The sequence below is a fragment of the Symphalangus syndactylus genome, chromosome 21, assembly GCF_028878055.3.
Source record: "Symphalangus syndactylus isolate Jambi chromosome 21, NHGRI_mSymSyn1-v2.1_pri, whole genome shotgun sequence".
Taxonomy (NCBI): domain Eukaryota; kingdom Metazoa; phylum Chordata; class Mammalia; order Primates; family Hylobatidae; genus Symphalangus; species Symphalangus syndactylus.
This window is the reverse complement of record NC_072443.2, coordinates 73,648,432-73,662,573: the sequence shown is the minus strand read 5'-3', so window position 1 is coordinate 73,662,573 and position 14,142 is coordinate 73,648,432. Positions and strand designations below refer to the sequence as shown.

The window sequence follows — 14,142 nt, the reverse complement described above, 5'->3', positions numbered from 1 at the left end:
TATATAAATAGGATTTGATTGCTAAAATATCCAACGTAAAATGCAGACTGACATAATCTTCTCATTATTATTATCTTTAATGCAATGTAATGTACTGAGCCAGAAAAATAATACTGCAGTTTGATTCAGATGTGCTGTTTACATCGGTTGGAAACTAATTTAAAGAAGAAGACTCAAAGTTGGTGCTGATCAGCCATCTTTTATCAAGTTTGTGTATCATACACTTGCTCCATTTTTTTCGCTATGTAAAGTCTTCTGAAAATTGAAAACTAATTTATTATCATGTAGTTATTAGCACAATCACAAAAGAGGTCACTCGTCTTTCCTTTAATTTCTGTCACAGGCTGCAGGCCGTATTATGCTAAATCAAGGATACGGGGAGATAATTAACATAGCAACTCTGGCAAGTTTAATAGGTGAGTGATGAACATTTAGAGTTTGGCTTCAAAATCCATGTCTTAATTACCACCCACCTGCGTGCGGTGACAAGGATGGGGCTCAGCACATCTATTACAGGTACAATCTGTTGGGGCAAAATTTTCATGAGTTGTCCGTAAAACTATTATTAGATTGAGAGACTTCAAGGCAAGAAAGAAAGAAAAGTGCTTTGTGTTTTGTTTTTTTTTTTAGAAAAAAAATGTGAGGAAACTGAAGCCATTCCAATGTGTGCCTCTTTCAGAAGCATCCACTCTACTGCAAGAGTTCTCCCTGGGGGGCTGTTGTCCTCTGTGGGACATATGGTACCGTCTAGAGACATTTTTGGTTGTCACATCTGGGGGAGGATGCTATTTGCATCTCGTGGGTAGAAGCCAGGGATCCTGCTAAACCTCCTACAATGCACAGCACAGCCACCCCCACAACACACACACAATAAAGAATTGGCCCCAAATGTTAATAGCGCCAAGGTGCAGAAACCCTGCCCCAGAACCGCCCACTCCATCCCTTGTTATTTTTCACCGCTGGTTGCCAACAGGTGTCACCGCAGGCCCATTTCTATCTGCAGCGTTATCAAAGAGAGTCCATAAACTCTTGTAACATATGGAACGAAATCCCAACTGCAAAGCTTTTGTGGAAGGCAGTTACATGCTGGTGAGCTGAGGCCTATGTAACCAAAATTGATCAATTACACAAATTAAGCATAGCCCTTAAGGAATTTATTTTATTGGTCTGGACATCTGTTGCAGTATTGTCCAAATCCAAAACTCAAATGGTGCCTCGGGTTGCCAAGTTAGGCAAGAAAATCTAGTAGCTATAAAAGTACAACTGAAAACCCTATATTAATATCACGTCCATCTGCTGAATGTTACATAAATATGCAGACTTTTTATTTTCCTTGGGAATAACATTTATTTTTACAGTGCCCAGTTTGACATTCTTATGACATTCTGTTCAGTTTATTACATTGTAACTTCAAATGTTTCTTCAAAAATGCATTTATAATGTTGTTGTTAATCTTTTTTCAAGGGTCTGTACCACCTGTTTAACTTATAGTTAAATAGAGAAGTCCTTTTTCTTATAGGAAGAATGGGAAATCTTTGGACAAAGAGGCTCAGAAAAGATTTTGAGTAACACTTGTGTAGTGTAAAGGGAAATTATATAACAGCCATGAATGCTAATATTCCATCCTGCTCTTTTACAAGTTGAAATGTAATCTCCATTTTAAACTAAATTAGCATCATTTCCAAACAGAGTATCATATTTATATCAGATTTATACAACCACATCAGATTACTATTAACATGTAAAATAGTCTCTTTTATGCTGCTGGTAAAAAATAGATTGAAGAGAATGATTTGATTTCCACTTTAATGTCAGGGATTTAAATTAATCTGAGTGGACATGTTTGGGTTGAGAGTTGCTCCAACATTGAAGAAACAGCAGGTAGGGGCAGCTTTACCTTAAGAACCTGTTGTGATCCTGGCACGAAGAAAACCTTGCAGTTATAAAAGTACATCTGAAAATCATGATGTTCCTATCATGTCCATCTGCCGAATGTTAAATAAATATGTTGGTTGGTTATTTAAATATGTTCAGTGGCTAAGCCAACTGGAAAATTATAGGATATGTGTAGGAAAACTTAGAGGACATTTTTCTTCATGTTTTTCCCCTTCATTCTCAGTCTATATATTCAGAAAAACACTTTTTAGTAGTCAATTATTGAAAGAATTCTAATCTAATAATAAGACCATCTAGAAGGGTCAAGGAAACTTAAAAAGCAAAACCAGAACTGAACAAACAAACAAACAAAAACAAGGCAAACAAAACTTGGCATAGGTATCGGAGCGATTTCCTTACGGTATTTTCTATTTTAAAAGAAGAAAAAGATGATAGAATTTTATCAGATTTATTTTAAAAGAATACTTTTAACTGCAAAAGTGGTTCATGTTTACTATGGGACATTTAAGTAATATGAATCTAAAAGTGTATTCAAAAAATTTAATTTTAAAATTTTAAGTGAAAATATATTAACCCATAATTAGATGGGTGGGAGATTCAAGAAAAGGGTAACAATAGGTATTGGTTTTTTTCTTACTAGAAATTCATGATGCGTTGACTGTCATTTGTACCAGAATTCTTATATCCCCCCCGCCTCATCCCCACTTGGAACTAAAGAAAGGAGGGTTGTCTGGATAAAACCCAAATACATTCACTTTTAGGGAAACACATTTCCAATGTAAAAGAAGATAAACTTTCAGGGAAATGGGGAAGATGTCTGAGAGTCTGAATTGGGCATGAAGGCAAGAGGAGCCAGTTTCTTGTCATTTATGCATTGGTGGACTAATCCTGTTTGAAATAAGATGAGCTGCAGCTGTGCCTGTACTGGAAAAGGAGGAGCATAACTCCTCCAAGGTCACCTGCAAAGAATTTTCATGCCAGAGGTTGCCTTATAGTAATGTGGGGCGAATAACTCATTGAGGTAGGGTGACATAGAGGAGCATCTACCATGTACATGGGAGACCTGATTTTTTCCCCTGCTTTTGCTAATGTCATTTCCAAATCAAATCAGTTACTCCATTTTGAAAATAACCAACATGGAAACTGTTTCACAAAACAATTTGTAGTGGTGGGGGTAGAGTCTGTAAAAAGGTGTCCATATCTCTGAATTCAGCACTATATAAATATCTAGGAGGCCTTGTGATTTATATTCATGCACCCAGTTAAGTAGATGGATGGTTGAGAAGAGAAGGTAACTTGCTTTTGGAGAGATAGACTCTAACTGGCCAAACTATGAATAACTCTTTTGATTCCCAATAGTCTTAAAACCAACAGGCATTTTCTTTTCCTGTTATAGAACCACTGCATTTATTGAAGTCATAAGCCCGTAGTCTATCTTTAGACTCCTGATGTAATTTCTGAATCACCAACCATTTCTGAGACCACAAGATATTTAAAAATAAGATAAGAAATATTGACTGAGACTCCCTAAAGCCTGCAAGGGAAACGAAGATACCGCGGCAGAGGTTTACAGTGGAATTTCTCTCCTGTAGTTCGTGCACATTGAAAATGACATGATCTATCCCAAGGAATAACTTAAGACCTGATCCACTTAAACAGCTCCAAGTGATTTATCATAAATGTGCTTATTTGGAAGGTTTAGCAGTAACCGCTTATGGGAGGTGGTGGGGTTAACTACCAAAATTGTACAAAACTTGGATCCTGTGTATGGCAGTTAATCAAGAAATTATATTCTTTGACTTTCTAACAACCCACACAGAGTGCTACATCTGTGGCATGTTTAAAGAGAGAGAGAGAGAGAGGGATGAAATATTTCTTCTAATAAAACACTAATGGCTTTGTTTTGGAGAAAAAATATTGAATTATTGTGGTGTTAGATTTATCTGTATGAGGATTTCTCGAGTCACAGTCAGTAAGTACTTCTGACAGAAAACCAACTATGTCCTGAATACAATATCCCAGTCTTCTAAATGACTTCAGGATTATGGAGAGGCCCCTTTATAATGCTGAAGAGAGAACACAGGAATAAATGGTGTGATAGAGAACTGTAGCAGTCGAAGTTATTACTGTGAACATTTGTTAAATGTTCAAGAGTATTTGTTTAACCCAAAGCACATTGGAATATGTTAATTAAGGCAGGTGAGGCGTCCCATTGATTTGTGGTGTCTCTCATGGGCATAACTTGCACTCACTTAGTTGCTCTAGTCCTTAGGATTTCAAGATAATGGGGGGTATGCCTACTGTGGTTAGGAACCCAGAGGTCACTCCCTTGGAGGGTTAGTTTTACAAATTCAATATCTGAAAACCTAAAAGTACCATCATCTAAAAAGAAAAATTTGGGGCAACAAAAGTGTCAAAGTATAATGTCATTTTCATTCCTATGATCCTTTGTGATGTGGTTCAGATGGCTTATTTTAATATTTCACTTTTCAATCAGTAACTTTTTAAAAATGGCAATTTCACAAATGCTTATGGAACATCTACTTTGTGCCTACACTGGCCAAGAGACAGAAAGATGGAATAATACCTGACTTCTACCTTTTAAGGTCTCATAGTGCAGCAAAACAGAGAGCTGTAGCAAATATTTGTAATGTGAAAAGAGCAACACTCATGAAACAGTCCAGTGCTGGACACTTACCGTAGTACAGACACTGCATCAATGATCTCTTTTACAGACAAGGGAACTGAAGCTTGTAGAGAGGTTAGATCACACAGTTAACAAGAGGAGGGACAAGCATTTACCGGAAGCTCTGTGTGGTTCTGGATACTCACATAGTGCTTGCCAGATGCCCGGCATTGTGTTTAGGGCTTTACACTTGTGACCTCACTCAGTCCTCATGACAACCCTATGCAGGGGATACTATAATTATCCCCATTTCACAGATGAGCAAACTGAGCTCTAAGAGGGAGCAACTTGACCAAGGTCATGTAGGTAATGTCAGAGCAACAATTTGAATATAGGCTCTTGACAACTAAACTTTACTGCTGTGAGATGTGGAGACATTTCTGCCTGGAGCTGTGGGAAGGTACAGAGATTAGGGCAAATAAATTATAAGAAGATTAGAAATATGGTCTTGATAAGAACTTTGAAGATAATGCTTATATCAGACTTCCTTCTGATCTGAGTCAATTGAAGGATGCATTTTTGAACCTTTCAGAAATCTCTCTATAAGTTATAGATCTGAATTTTAGTGAGAATCTATTCCATTCCTTGGAGTGCGAAAATCAAACACAATGTCTGGGAATTCAGACTTATAAAAATCATACAGAAGTAATTCTTAAAAAGTCTTTTATTTTGAAGTAATTGTAGGCTCATAAGAGGTTGTAAAAATAAGAGAGTTATAGTATGCCCTTCACCCAGCTTCCTCCAATGTTAACGTTTTATATAACCATAGTACATATCAAAAGTGGGAAATTGACTTTGACAAAATACTATTCATTAGACCACAGATCATATGGGGATTTCATTAGTTTTTAGATGCACTCTATTGTTTTGTATAGTTCTTTTCCATTTTATCACGTAAAGATTTGTGTAACCACCAAGAAGTAATTTGTTTTAAGCTGGCATAAAGAAAAAATAAACTGTTTTGAACAATCTATCATTTTGTTGTATGGTATTGTTATGTTTAGGGGCTGCTTTGCCAAATATCTTACTTTTTAAAAATAATTTATGTTTTAATGGAATATTACCATGATGTAAGAATGATTATTCATAGTAGAAAAAGGTTACTAAAAAAAAAAAAATCCCCTTGGGGGACATAAATTGATCCCATTAAGAAAAATAAGGTTTCCTTATATTTATTACTTAAAGCTTACTTGTTAGATTTAATTTTTAAACATTTACAGATGGCAGTGATAGGCTCTTGATTTTTCTATGTATTTCTGTGTATCTCAAATGAGTATAAGCAATACTGTGTTGAGGTGTATATTGAAAGACATCGTCTTATATTAACATGGGAAACTGTCTATTGCCATTCAGAGCTTTTTATTTTGTAGCTCTTGTTTCGAAGAAAGATATAGAGGTAAAAACCCAAATTTTCAGTATTTTCCTAAAAGCCCCAGACGTCTGAGCTTAAAAAGGGGTTAAATTTTAATGAAAACATACCCTCTAGTCAATGTGCTTTAAATTATAATTTTAAAAGCCAATCATTTTCTTTTTTGACTGACGTGGCATTTTGGAGAAATTTTTAAATCTTTAAAATCTGTAAGAAATGAATTTGGAGGTCTTGTAGGTATCGTATTTAGAACAGGGAAAAAAAAGGGCTAGCTCACAGTGAAGGGGTTGAATTAAAATCATTTGTGATTATGCATCACAAAGAGGTACAATCACAGTGCATCCATTTATACGTGCATCTGTGCATCTGCCTCTGACCCCAGCTTTCTGGTTTCTGTCTCCTTTCTTTACAAAATCTTCAGTTATGGGTAGATGCACACATTAGAGAGGAAATTGGGGCTAATGATTTAGGAATGTGCTAATTAATTCTCATTATGTTCTATGAACCGAGAGAAATAGTGAAAGGTTGTCTGCATATGCATATACACTATGTATATTTTTCCACACAGTGTTTTCTTCTGAAGGAAAGTTATGCTGGTTTTTTTTTTTTTTTTCTTTTTAGGTTCTTAACACACAGTGACAGCTAGCAGAGTCTAAAGTGCTGACATTATGACTTAGAGATGTGATAAAGAGAAACATCTATTGCATTTTCTGTAAGTAAATATGGTGCCGGCATTGAGAGAACATACGTAATCAGATACCTGTTCTCCCTGAGTTTCTTAATTTAAGCCTCGCGATTCCTAATTAGGAGTTACATTGCATCCATTGTTATTTTGTCTTTGGTAATCAGTGATGATCAACCTTTGCTAAACAAAGATATGTCATCATGCTGGGGACACTCATGGATTTTTTTTTTAAAGGTTTTAACATTTGATAATAGGTTTTCCAATAGCTTGAAGGGTAGCTTTTAACATTTCTTTTCCAGCTGAAGTATTTCCTGAGTTCTGTCCAAGCCCTCTGTAGTTAAAGAAAAGGCTTTTTGACACTGAATAGACAATGTTGTGGCTTTTTTTCTCTTCTTCAGACAAACGTATAGGCATTTAGACCGCCACGCCGTGCTCTCGTAATTGAGACACCTTGCAGAAATGGCAATTATAGGGTGACTTGTGTCAAAAATATTCAGCACAAATTACATTTTACCGATTTTTAAAAACTTTCAAAGGTACTCTCTCCTCTTTCTTTCTCCTTTCTCTCTTCCTACCTCCCTCCCTCCCACCCGCTCCTCGTTTTTTCTTTTAAATATTAAGTAAACTATTTGCATTTTTATGTCTCATCAAAGTTGTTCCAGGTTTTTTTTGGATTTACTAAAACTCCCAAATAGACTACTCAGATCAAAACAATTAGTGAAGTCTAAGGTGTTCTTAATTCCTGAAATGAAAACAGAATGGATGTTCAGGACGTTCTGTTTTGCTCTGGCTACCCGCTTGGCTTCTCGCTCAGAATATTCTTGCTCTCAAGTTAGTTCCAGGTCTGTTTATTTTGTCCTGAGCTCAGTGAATTTTCCAAAGCCCTACTCTTCAAACAACACTTTTTTTCCCCTGCCCCGTGAGCTGGAGTTTATTTTGTGCTCACCCTTCATTCTGTGGGTTGTGAATAATTTTGACAAAAAGAAAAAAAAATCTCCTCCTGACCACGGAGAGAAGGGGGGATTTTAGAATAAACATAAAAATTGCTGTTTTAGCCCCCAAAGTGAAGGACTTGGGAAAGAAGAGAAAAGGGGGGAAAAATAGAACAGCAAAGGAAAAAAAAAAAAACCAGAAAAAAATTTTTTATAGGAGTGTCAGTACAAAACAGGTGTTTGATGAAGCTCAAGCAAAACAAAGTTAGCATAGAAGGGCCAAATACATGATACACATTTAAACTACTTAGGTAAATTCATTTATGAAATAAATATGCAGTTTTTCAAATTTGAACGTGGAGCAAATATTTACAGATTGAAACTTATCATTTCTTGATTAACAGTATGAAGTAGGGCAATAGTCCTCTTGAAAGCCATTCTTAATTGGGCTCATTGTAAATGTTTTGGTTAAAAGAAAAGATTAAAGTGAGCTTTGACCTCTGTGGAATGCTGAGGCTGGTGAAATTTCTGGTTCTAGCGTTATCCTCAAATTGTCTCACAGAGAATTACATTTTACAAAGTTAAAAGAAGGCAGAAGAACCCTACTCTTTGTTTTAGGTTTGCCTAGCATCCAGTCAGAGATGGGTGAATAACAAGGACAGCACCATGGGACTCCAGCGGCCTTACTTAGGAGGCCCATACTAATGGCAACGGCAAAACAGTGCTACATAGACATAAATAATCTGTGATTGCAAATGTGCAGGTACAGTATAACAAAATTATTCTATACTTATAGTCTTAGGTGTTGGCACATTTCTTTTGAGCCCATGTATAGAACAGGACAACATGAAAAGTGAAATATTCAAGCCGTGGAGAAAAAGAAAATATATTGTTGTATTTTATTTATGGAATGCCCACTATGTGCTGGTTCTCTACTGGCCCTAGAGAAGTACGACTGTGATCAAGACAGACATAGTTCCTGCCCCCATGCAGCTTACAATCTATCGCAGAGCTAGACCAGGGAAAAGAGTATGAAGTGTGTAGAATGAGAAGTACAGAGAGTTACAGGAACACCCAGAAAACTAAGGTTGTTTAGTTGATTTTCCCCCTCTGCTTCCCTCTTTTTCCTCTTCACCCTCTCTTTCCCTCTTCTTCTCTTTCTTTCTCTCTTTCCCCTTTCCCTCTCTCTTTGTTCCTCTCTTTCCCACTTCATCTTTATTTTCCAAACAGAATTCAGCCAAACTCATTTTTAAGAAGAGAAACAGTATAACATTATTTAGAAAGAGCAGCATGTTATAAGTGGTTACAGCCATAGACTGGGAAGGGTGTGACCCAGATTGGAATCCTGGCTCTGCCATCAACTAGCCTGCATTCTTAGTCAAAAGATATTATCTGTGTCTTATTTTATTAAAAATAGGGCTGGAAATATGTACTTTTAGGAATTTATAGGAATTTTAGATGTGACCTTGTAAGTAAAGTCTCTGGCTTCCTTCCTGGCAGGTAGTGATCATGCTAAAATCATTAGCTACTACCATATTATTATTGTTACTGTTACTATTATTATTTTCCTTTTAATTTTGTAGAAGCAATGTCTGTATTATACAACAGCTAAAAAATAGTGAATGATGATATTAATCAATTGAAAGAATTTTCTCCAAAAACAACGACTAGCTTTGGTATTACATAATTCTTATGTTTTGTTTTGCCTATTCAGAAAAGCTGTTGTTTTTGAATCTTAAATATAAAAACCATTTTCAATATAAATTTTTAGATAAGATACTAGAGCCACATTATTTACAAGTGTGTCGTCTTTTCCTCTGAACAGTTTTAGGATTAAAGCTTGAGCCAAATTTCAATGAGCCCCTTTAGGAGACAGGGGAATTTATTAATACTTACTTTGATTCAAGAGTGATTGAGACATATTTCTTAATGCACCCATATAGAGTAATGTGATAGATTTTTGTGTGTGTCTTGTGAAATCAGTTGTACTGTGTTATAGACAAACCCTATGCAAGTGTGAATATGTATTTATATAATTTGATAGCGCTAAAGCACAAATGTATATAATTTGATAGCACTAATTCAAAAATTAAAATTGTTATAAATTTGTCCTTAATCAGGACATTTAAAAATTAGTCTTCGTGAACACTTTTAGATTCTGGAAGTGCTCACACTACGTCCCCATGTACAAAAGGTAAAGGTGACATAATCACGTGTAGAATTTAGATAGCCTCCTCTCTGTTTGTACATAGTGTGCATGTCCCCCACCTCCAATCCCAGCGTAGGCTTTAGCATCACTGAACATCTCTCTTCCAGGAATGGTCCATTTACTCTCATGCCTTCTGTTTTGCTTGTGTGGTCTGATCAGCCTGAAATGCCTTTCCCTGTCGGGATGAAATCTTACATACCTTTTAAGGTCTGGTTCCAGTGTCATCTACGGTGTGATTCATCTCCCAATACCCCTGAGTGCAATAAAACTGGTGCCTTCTTTGTACCCCATAGCTCTTTGTTCCTCTCCTGGTACGTGATAGCTGTTTGAGCATCTTTTCACCCCTCCACACCAGGAACTCCTCAGTGAATTCTTGAGATCTATGCCCTATTCATCTTTCTAGAAAATTTGATTCCTGTCTTCAAGGAGTTTCCAGTCTGGGCAAGGAAGCAGACATATAAACATGGAATTATGTTGCAAATTGGAAAGTGATGTAAAACAATTATCTAAATTAGTGTACACAGATGAGCACTAATTTACTAAAGAATCCTGCTTTTCTCGTATAACAACTGAGCAGTCGGCATGTAGGTGTAGTCTGTTTCTTAAAATAGCAATGTTTTCCCAGTCTTCATATCAATATTTATGTTGTTACTCATGCTCTGTTAAAACAAAACAAAATAAAACAAAATCTCTCAAATGACATTGTATATCTAATGTTAGTGATGAGGAATTTAGGAGTCTTGAAAATTGTGTCACATAGCAGGACTGATGCTTCATACTCCAAACCAAATAAAGTTTCACTGGACCTTAGCTGTAAGCTAAGATTTTAAGTGCCACTTATTTGTTGAGTTTTGCCACTCTAAATTGCTCAGCTTGGCACAAGACCTTTAAAAGAAATTATAGTTCAATTGGTTTGTGGTTTATTTTCTATTATATTAAAATGACCTGCTTATATTAAAATGACATGCGTTTCAAAACCTACTAGTGCTTTAAAACATTGTTGTAGTGATAAAAGATTTACAAATGTTATTCTGAAAAGCAAGGAAAAGGATTTCAGACAAACTCATAGCTCAGTGTCGTGGATTATGTCAAGCTCCTGGATGTAGCTATAAAATCATCTTCTCTTTCATGTAAGCCTAGAGTTTTGGGCTTTTGGAAAATGTTTTTTATAATTGTTATTTTTCGGTACCTGTTTTTTTTTTTTTTTTTTTTTAATATTCACTCTGAGGTAGTCCTATTACAGTAGGCTCGTAACACCATAACCTTTACCCATATATAGCCAGGCAAAGCTTTCTGCTGTTAAGTAGAACTTATGAATACTTAAGAGAAGGAAAGCATTGCTATTCTTGAGCAAATTCGGAGAGTTTAGAAACATTATTTTGAAATGTGCTTCCTTTAAGTCAGAAGAACTTAATTAAGTTCCCAGGGTTAATTGTTTCTGAAGTGTTAACATGTCATTTGTCTATTCAAACTCCAAAGCAAATCTAATACGGGATTTAATAACCTGTTTATGTGAATAGAAATTTAGGGTGGGGGTGGCGTGGGAGAAGAAGGAAAAGCTAATAGGCTTTTACCTAGTTAGTGGGTTTAAGGAAGAATTCTTTCTGTCTTTATTTGAAACAAAAGGTAAATCCTATGTTCAAAACTCCTTCTATTTGGGAGTATAAATTGGGATGACAAGGAAGTTTTGGAACAAAACAGTATTTTTACACTTTGTTCATTTCATATTTATCACTAGCTTGTTTGCTAATTTTCATTTGCAAGAGGCAATTCTTCCAGCTAACTGGGTGCCTCAATGGGCCACTGATTTCTTTGAAGTGACAGTCTGTAAATATGCATAAAAAAGGGATGCAATTAGCGTGTGTGTGGTTCAGTGCAGCCTGATTCCATTGGCAAGTTTACCCACAGTGTTGATAAGCTACATTATCTAGAAAATTGGCCGCTGAAAAACAGCACCTCTGATTGCCAGCAAAGGTTCCAGATAACAGGGTGCTGAAGAGAAATATAATTGAGGTTGAATATATTAACCAAGGTGTCACATGCTCCTTAGAAGCTCTAATTTATCAGCATGTTGGAATTTTTATTAACATTTGGAATGCGTTTCTACCACACTAATGAAGTGGAATTGGCAGTTCAGGTTTTAGTTATTGTCATTTCTGAGAAGTTAAATGTAATTTCTCGTTAGACACAGTTATGTAAATATATTTGTTCAGGGGCTGACAAAAATTATACATTTTACAAAATACAAATATGTTGTTAAGAGGCAGTGTGACAAATCAGTGGTGGCTAGAGTCCTGAAAATCAGCCATGTATTTATGCTGCATTTTGCACATTACAGCTCTTCTTTGTGGGGGGAATTTGAGAGAAATGAAGGAAGCTTAATTTCATTAACTCTGCGACTGGCTCGCCATTGTGAAAAACAGTTAAAATTAGCCACTGTTTTAATAGGCTAGCACGTCTAAAAGGATTTTATGATTAAACTATTTTTTTAAATGAAAACTTGCTCAAATTATAAGGTGAATTAAGCTTTCATGGACGATACCTGCTTTTCTTTTTTCTATTCTTCTTGGAAATGCCCAAGATTTAGATTCATTTTCTAATTCCAACAAATAGATTTGAAAGATATTTGTCAACAAGACTATTAATTTCTATTATAAAAATAAATTGAGATGTGCAAATTTGAAATTATTTTAGATTGCATGCATAGGTGATAACACTATGTTTTTTGAAGCAAGGAAATAAAAATCATAAACTTTGGGATAATGTTTCCTTAGGAATAAAGAGGAAAGTGTCAGAGGTATCAGAGGAACATACACAGGCAGTTTCAGCTGTGTATTAATAGTTACTAAGTTAGGTGATAGATTTTTGAGTGTCTGTTTCATTATGATAATTCGTAATTACATATATGTAACATATATGTTTATATAGATCCTATATCAGAATATAAAACATTTTCAAAAGGAAATAACTCAATTTCTATTGACTTGTAAATTTTGTTTTCCCGTGGAAGTGATTATGAATTATAGTCTGTAGAGCACTGTGTATTTGTAACATGCTTAGTATTAGTTAATTACACACATCTCTGACCTCAGGGAATGATGCCACATTTGTCCTCCATTAGTAATAGATATGCTGGTCACAAGGTATTGGTTCCCTAGAGACAAATGACCCATGGAAGACATTCTCAGCTTTCCCTTTGCATTGACTCCTTAGCAACTGCCAGTCTTCTGCTGCCCTATAGGGCTCCTGATTTCATTCCTTCTTCTCCTACTGGCTGCAACCACTCTTGGCATTCCTTGACCCCATTTATCCCTGCTGCAATACTTCCGTGCATTTCACACACTTATCCTTTAGCCCTCAGTCGTAAACTTCGCATCTCTCTCATCTATCCCATCACATGTGTGTGGGGGGAAGATTTAGAAGATAGAGGTGGGGAAGAGTGGTGTTCCCTTTATTAGAAGGAACTTCTGGTTGGAATTGAACTTGACACAGGAGAATCTCATGCCCGTTGGACAGTTACTCTTAGGATACCCATTATGGTAGATGTGGTAAATTGTCACTTAGCACACATTTTGCTTTTCTTCCAATGTCACCAGTTAGATAGCAAAAATCTGTAATTCTTAGACTCTGTTGCAGCTAAGATTCTGGAAAAAAATTAGGTTCACATGGGTGTATGCAGGTGCTGTTTGAAAGATCATGTTCTAAGTGTGGTTCACTAAGTCTCTCGGTGTGGAGTGGCGATGTGGTGGCCCTGATTCCAGATCATGCTTATATCACCGTGTCTTTGAAATTAGCCGTTCTGTAGGCAGCCTTCAGATTCCCCACATTCTTGAGCAAGTAGATGTGGAGACTCCCCTGGCCTGCCAATTTTTCAGTGTGGCTACCTCGATTTACCTGCTTCTTTGGCCCTTCCTACAGTTTTTCAGGCTCTCATTTCTGTGTGCTAAATCCCTTTCTACCCAAGTCCTTTGCTTTTAAGCAGCTGAACCCTGATCAATACCCCTGCAAATCTGGTTCAGATGACTCCGTAACAGGGCCAGGCGCAGAGTAAAGCAATAGAGGCACCCATGGCACAAAACTTAAGTTGTTGGGCGCTTTCAGGGTCGTGGAAGTGTCTCTTTAAATTTTATGTCCTGGGCAACTCTCTTGCCTCACTTTAGTGCTGGCTCAGCTCAATAAGCAAATAGCAGATGTTATTTATTTAAAAGTAATTAAATCACATCTATAACAGATGTTGGCAAAATACAATCCATGGACTAAGTCTGACCCACTGCCTGTTTTTGTAAATAGAGTTCAGTTGGAACACAGCCGTGCTCTTCTTTTATGTACTATCTATGGCTGCTTTTGTACTGAAGAGCAGAATTG

General features: G+C 36.3%; 1 long non-coding RNA gene across 1 annotated transcript in view; it reads left to right on the top strand.

Moving 5' to 3' along the window:
* LOC134735489 (uncharacterized) overlaps positions 1 to 6,609 on the top strand; it is a 71,393-nt gene extending 64,784 nt beyond the window's left edge. The window contains exons 4-5 of the long non-coding RNA XR_010118666.1: positions 344 to 416; positions 6,573 to 6,609. This is a non-coding gene — a long non-coding RNA (uncharacterized lncRNA). The remainder of the gene's footprint in view (positions 1 to 343; positions 417 to 6,572) is intronic.
* Positions 6,610 to 14,142: the final 7,533 nt, after the last annotated feature.